Raw genomic sequence first — 6516 nt, 5'->3', positions numbered from 1 at the left:
GGAACTATGGAAGATTTCCCTAAAATTATGCCCAATGTTTGCATCATTCATAAAACTTTACATAGTAAAACATTCATCAATGTTAAGGCCCCTATTTGGTACATTTTGGGATATAAAATAAATCTTCAGGTTTGCTTTATACCAAATGTAGTGAAAATTAAGGTGGTCAAAATTATTACCCCCCATGTGATTTTTTTTTGCTTTCAAAACACACCTGAGCAATCAATCAGCATTGAACTTTACTTAAGGGACTCCAATGAACAGGGCTAGTGGCACTTGAACACTTGATTGAGAGGGAATACTCTTAAATTCTTGGTAAGAAGTAATTTCATCATGCCAAAAAGTAAAGAAATCAGTCTGGAACTCAGAAAGAAGATAGTGGATGCTCATCTTAAGGGGGAAGACTACACTGCCATTTCCAAACATTTCACAGTGTCTAGAACAGCTGTACGTTACGTTGCGTCATTGCAAAGCACAAGGAGACAAATTCTGTTAGAAACAAACCTGGGAATGGTTGAAAGTGCAAAATTTCAAAAACATTGGAGAGGAAAATAGTCCCGATCTCTGTCAAGATGATTGTTGCTGAACTGGCCTCTTCTGGACTTGCTGTTTCAAGGAAGACTGTTGTGAGGGCTCTTCATTGTGGTGGGCTTCGAGGTCATCGTCCAAAAAAACTCCATTGCTCACACAGCGGAACATCAAAGCCAGACTGAAGTTTGCCCGTGAACATTTGAAACATGAGCATGAGTTTTGGAAGTCTGTCCTTTGGTCTGATGAGACTAAACTTGAGCTGTTTGGGTACATTGGTGTTGCTTTTGTTTGGCGAAGGAAGGGTGAGGCCTTCAACCCTAAAATAAAATATCTTAATCAAGCTTAGTGGGGAGTTTGCCTTTGTTCTTTTAGAAGCAATTAAACTATAAACACTTTCGGTTATGGTAATTTCCTTGGAAAAGTTAAGGGTTTTGTTTGATTTCATAAAGGGGGCTAATAATTTTGACTGTAACTGTACATATCCATCCAGCCATCCTTTATCCGAACCACTTATCCTGCTGTCAGGGTCACGGGGATGCTGGAGCCTATATCACTCACAAAAAAGGCAAGGAATAGACACTTATGTAAATATGACACTTTGTAAATAGTCCCCTCTGGTCAAGATATCTCACCTACATATTTAGGACGTGCACTAATTCCTTAAACCAGATGTGCAATACAATTACAATTGTAAATGCACATTCAACTGCTCCGTACTGGTTACAATTATTGCTGTTATTGTTGTGGTTGTAACGTAGGTATATAATGTAGTTGTGAGGTGGATGGTAGGTGAATATCAAAGTCAAAGCATCTTTATTGTCCCTTGCAGGGAAATTAGTTTGCAGCTAGTCTAAAAACTCTCACACAAAGACAAAACATACAACACCAAGGCAGAATTGACAACAGGACATAGTGGGAAAGGAGAACCAAAGTAGTTCAAATATCTAATATAAAATATACATAATATACAGTGTACACTTATGGTAAATAAGAGTGTAATATAGTGAGAGTATATAGTATTGTGCATGGGCATGATGGGTTGTGGAGTTGTGGTATGGTATAGTGTATGGGCAATATAGTCTATAAGAAATATGGTATAATATATGGGCATAGGTTATTGATTACTCAAACATAACAAAACTCTGTATCGTGACAACATACCTGTTGTGCATACACGCTTGACTCCAATGTCCTGTTGTTATATCATTTACTTCTTGTTTTTTTCTTTTATGTTCGTTGCTTTGTTTTCTTTTTTCATGTGAGTGATGTCTGCAAGTGCTAGTAGCTGCTGTTACCGGAGTCAAATTCCTCATGTGCATAGGCACACTTGACCAATAAAGTTTATTTTGATTCTGAAAAAAAAAAAATGGAATAATAAATAGAATACTGAAGTCAAGTACATATGTACAACAAGGTATGTCACAACAATAGAGTTTTGTTATGGCTGAGTAATTTATGACGCTTACATATCATACTATATACTAATATTATTCAATTCAATTCAATTTATTGTCATTAAAAACAATGTGCATGCACATGTTAGAAATGAAATGAGGGCTGTGGCTTCACCAAACAGTGCAAGACAGACACAGACAAACACAGCAAACACAGTATAAGATATACACACATGAAGACCAGAAGCTAAAAATAAGTTAAATAAGAGCAAGAGTACAAAATATTAAAAAAAATATCTACAGACATTCAGTGGGTGGCCAAGTTCAGGTCGACAACAGCTTGTGGAAAGAAGCATTTTTTGAGCCTGGTAGTGCGGGCTCTGAGACTCCTGTAGCACCTCCCAGAGCGCAGGGGGGAGAACAGTCCATGGTTGGGGCGGGTGGGATCTCTGCTGATGCTCAGACCCCTTCGAAGGCAGCGTTTGTGATAAATGTCTTTTATGGCTGGGAGCTGGGTACCGGTGATATGCTGGGCCGCCTTGTTGACCCGCTGGAGAGCTTTTTGGTTTACTGAGGTGCAGTTGCCGTACCACACTGAGATGCAGCTGGTCAGGATGCTCTCTATGGTGCAGTGGTAGAAGTTGGTGAGAATTTTGGGGGATAGACGGGTGCTCCTCAGCCTCCTCAGGAAATGCAGGCATTGTTGGGCCTTTTTCACAAGGTCCTGGGTGTTTAATGCCCAGGAAAGTTCCTCGCTGATGTGGACTCCAAAGAATTTAAAGCTGGAAACGCACTCCACTTCCAACCCATTGATGTGTATGGGGGAGTGGCTGCAGTTTCTAGACCTCCTGAAGTCCACAATCAGCTCCTTCGTCTTCTGCACATTGAGGACAAGATTGTTGGTAGTACACCATGATGTGAGGTGCTGAATCTCGTCCATGTAGTCCGTCTCGTTATTGTTGGTGATATGACCAATGACTGTGGTGTCATCTGCAAACTTAACTATAACATTTGAAGGGTGAGTTGGCAGGCAGTCATAGGTAAAGAGGGAGAAAAGGAGGGGGCTCAGAACACAGCCTTGAGGGGCACCTGTGCTGAGGGTCAGGGTGGAGGAGGTGTGGTCACTTAACCTAACAGACTGAGGTCTGTTGATCAGGAAGTCCAGGGTCCAGTTACAGAGGGAGGGGTTGAGGCCAAGGGAGAAGAGTTTGGTGGTTAGTTTGGCGGGGATGATAGTGTTGAAGGCAGAGCTATAATCTATAAACAGCATCCGGATGTATGTGTTGTTAAGTTCAAGATGGGTCAGAGGAAAGTGCAGGGCAGTGGCAATGGCATCCTCAGTAGACCTTTTGGGACGGTAGGCAAACTGATGTGGGTCGAATGTGGGGGGGGTTAATGTTTTTGATGTGAGCCAGAACCAGTCTCTCGAAGCACTTCATGTCAATGGGGGTGAGTGCTATGGGTCGGTAGTTATTCAGACACGTGGATGTTGGTTTCTTGGGGACAGGAATGATAGAGGTGGTCTTAAAACATGCTGGGACTATGGATTGGGACAGTGAGAGGTTAAATATAGTTGTGAAGACCTCAGCCAGCTAGTCGGCACATTCCTGGAGGACCTGACCCGGTATGCCGTCCGGTCTGGCAGCGTTCCGTGTGTTCACTCTACGCAGTGATTCTCTGACATCTGCAATCGATAGAGTGAGCACCTAGTTTTCTGGATGGCTGGGGATTTTTGTGGCCGGGTCAGTATTGTCCTTGTCGAAGCAGGCATAGAAATGGTTTAGCTTGTCTTGCAGGGAGGCATCATGGACAGTGGGACCGCTATTGGAGCTTTTGTAGTCTGTGATAGATTGAATGCCTTGCCACATTCGCCGGGGACGGAGTTATTGTGAAAGTGGTCCTCTATTCATAGGGAATATTTATGTTTGGCTGGTCTGATGCCCTTTTTGGGGTTGGATCTGGCTGCGCTGTAGGCCTCAAAGTTACCAGACTTGAACGTTGCATCCCAGACTTTCAGCAGCTGCCGGACCTCACTGGTCATCCGGGGTTTCTGTTTTGGAAAGGTGTAGATTGATTTTTTTGTTGTGACACTCTCAGTGCAAAAGTTAATGTAGGCTAGTATGGCAGATGTCTGCTCATTAATGTGGGAGCCATGGGTAGCTGAATGTGCAAAAATACTATATATAAACATACTATAAAAATACTATATATATATATATATACACACATTAAAATATATACTATGTATTTATTATATATTATATAATAATATACTATATTATATGTTATAATGGTAACAATAATTTACAGCAGTATACACCCGTTGTATATGTATTTACAGTTAATTGGGCACTGAGCTGGGAAGGATGTGCAGCAGGTTAGGCCGATCAAGGATAGAGATGGAAATGTGCTGACAAGTGAGAAGAGTGTGCTGAGAGGGAAGGAGTACTTTGAGGGGCTGATGAATGAGGAAAATGAGAGAGAGAAGGTTGGATGATGTGGGGATAGTGAATCGGGAAGTGCGGTGGATTAGCAAGGAGGAAGTGAGGGCAGCTATGAAGAGGATGAAGAGTGGAAAGGTAGTTGGTCCTGATGACATACCTGTGGAGGCATGGAGATGTTTACGAGAGATGGTAGTGGAGTTTTTAACTAGATTGTTTAACACAATCTTGGAAAGTGAGAGGATGCCTGAGGAGTGGAGAAGAAGCATACTGGTACCGATTTTCAAGAATAAGGGCGATGTGCAGAATTGTAGCAACTACAGAGGTATAAAGTTGATCAGCCACAGCATGAAGATATGGGAAAGAGTAATAGAAGCTAGGTTAAGAGGAGAGGTGATGATTAGTGAGCAGCAGTAAGGTAGGATTGGACAAGCACCGTTCTGGGGCGGTACTTTGCAAAAGGTCAGTTGGCCATGTCTGCGGTTGGGAAGCCGGATGTGTGTCCTGGTTGCTGCACTAGCGCCTCGTCTGGTCGGTCGGGGCGCCTGTTTGGGGGGGGGGGGAACTGGGGGAATAGCGTGATCCTCCCACGCGCTACTCCCGCTGATGAAACTCCTCACTTTGTATTGGAGGAGGCATGTGGTAGTCTGCAGCCCTGCCCGGATCGGCAGAGGGGGTAGAGCAGCGACCGGGATGAGTTGGAGGAGTGGAGTAATTGGCCGCGTACGCTTGGGGAGAAAAAGGGGGGGGGAATCCCCCCCCCAAAAAAACCGAGACGTTTAGAGACTACATTATTGGTCAACATTTCTGCAGTGAGCCCTGTACAAGCGGGTAGGCACCTGAAACAGATAAGGCCATTCAACATAGTCAAAGGCCTTCTCTGCATCAAGTGAGAGTAAGGTCGTGTCTGTCACACCTCTCTAGCTGTGTAAAATATTGAGCACTTGTCTGACATTGTGAAAGCCCTGTCTACCTTGAATAAATCCATTTTGGTCCTCTCCCACTACCCGAGGAAGGAGGCCCTCCAATCTTCTTGCAAGTGTAACCTGCACGACAGGGGAATGGGCCTATGCTTGCGCAGGGACAGTTTACAGTCTAATGTCTAAGTTCAGTGGAGATTGGTGTAGGTTTTTTTCTAGACCGGATTCTAGTACTCACCCCAAAGACAACACACACACTCGTGGGTATAGTTTACAATAAAAAAAACAATTTATTTCAACAGTTCAAAGTAAAGTTATTTCAATATCAATACTAAATTAGATGTGATATATATATATATATATATATATATATATATTTTACTCTATTATACTTTTTAAAAGTTCTTCCTAATATTCTATTTATTGTCTATATCTATCTATATTCTATTTTATACCCTTCTAATATATTACTTATGCAGCCATATTCTACACTAACAAATTAAAGAAAATAATCCAAAATAAAGTATGAGTGCACTCAAAGAAAATAATAAAGAAAAGAAAAGGGGGAATGATTCAGTCTTCCAATCTGTGCAAGGTGCAATGTCCAGATCCTACCACAATCACAGGGGCAAGTTAATGTAGAGGCGATGATGATGAATCCAAATCCAGGGCGATGATGGGGGCAATCCAAAGGGGGTATCCAAGGGTTCCAAAAGGGTGTAGCAAGGGGGGTTGTTCGGGGTACTAAAAAACCAGTCTGCACAAAATTGTACAGATTCCTTATTAATTGCAATCTCTATCAAACAATTACAAACAAAAATAAAAATACCCAAATCTAGAGTCAATTCTCAGAATTAAATCATTTCCTACATATAACTAATATGCGGCTGAATGACAACAGCCTATTGCTGTAAGAACAGTTAAAAACAATGTCATCGCAGCCAGGCTGCGGCACTATCAACGTGAATTCACGTCTAGCTGGCTGCTATGGGTTCCATGCATGCCATGTAGCCCGAGTTGGCTCGGTGGCTAGTGGCAACTGGAGCTTACAGTTTTTTTTAACAACAAGCATATTATTATATTAAAATGTCTAACATTCCTACATCAAATAAACCCTATGGACCGGGTGTCCTGACTGGTTTTAAAGCTCTGAATCATATGGGAACTGCTAAGGATCATAGATATACGTTTTAGCTGGGTTAGCTTAGCTTAGCAACCAATGGAAAATTG

Source organism: Lampris incognitus, chromosome 9 (genome assembly GCF_029633865.1).
Source record: "Lampris incognitus isolate fLamInc1 chromosome 9, fLamInc1.hap2, whole genome shotgun sequence".
Lineage (NCBI taxonomy): Eukaryota > Metazoa > Chordata > Actinopteri > Lampriformes > Lampridae > Lampris > Lampris incognitus.
Note: the sequence above shows the minus strand (reverse complement) of the source record.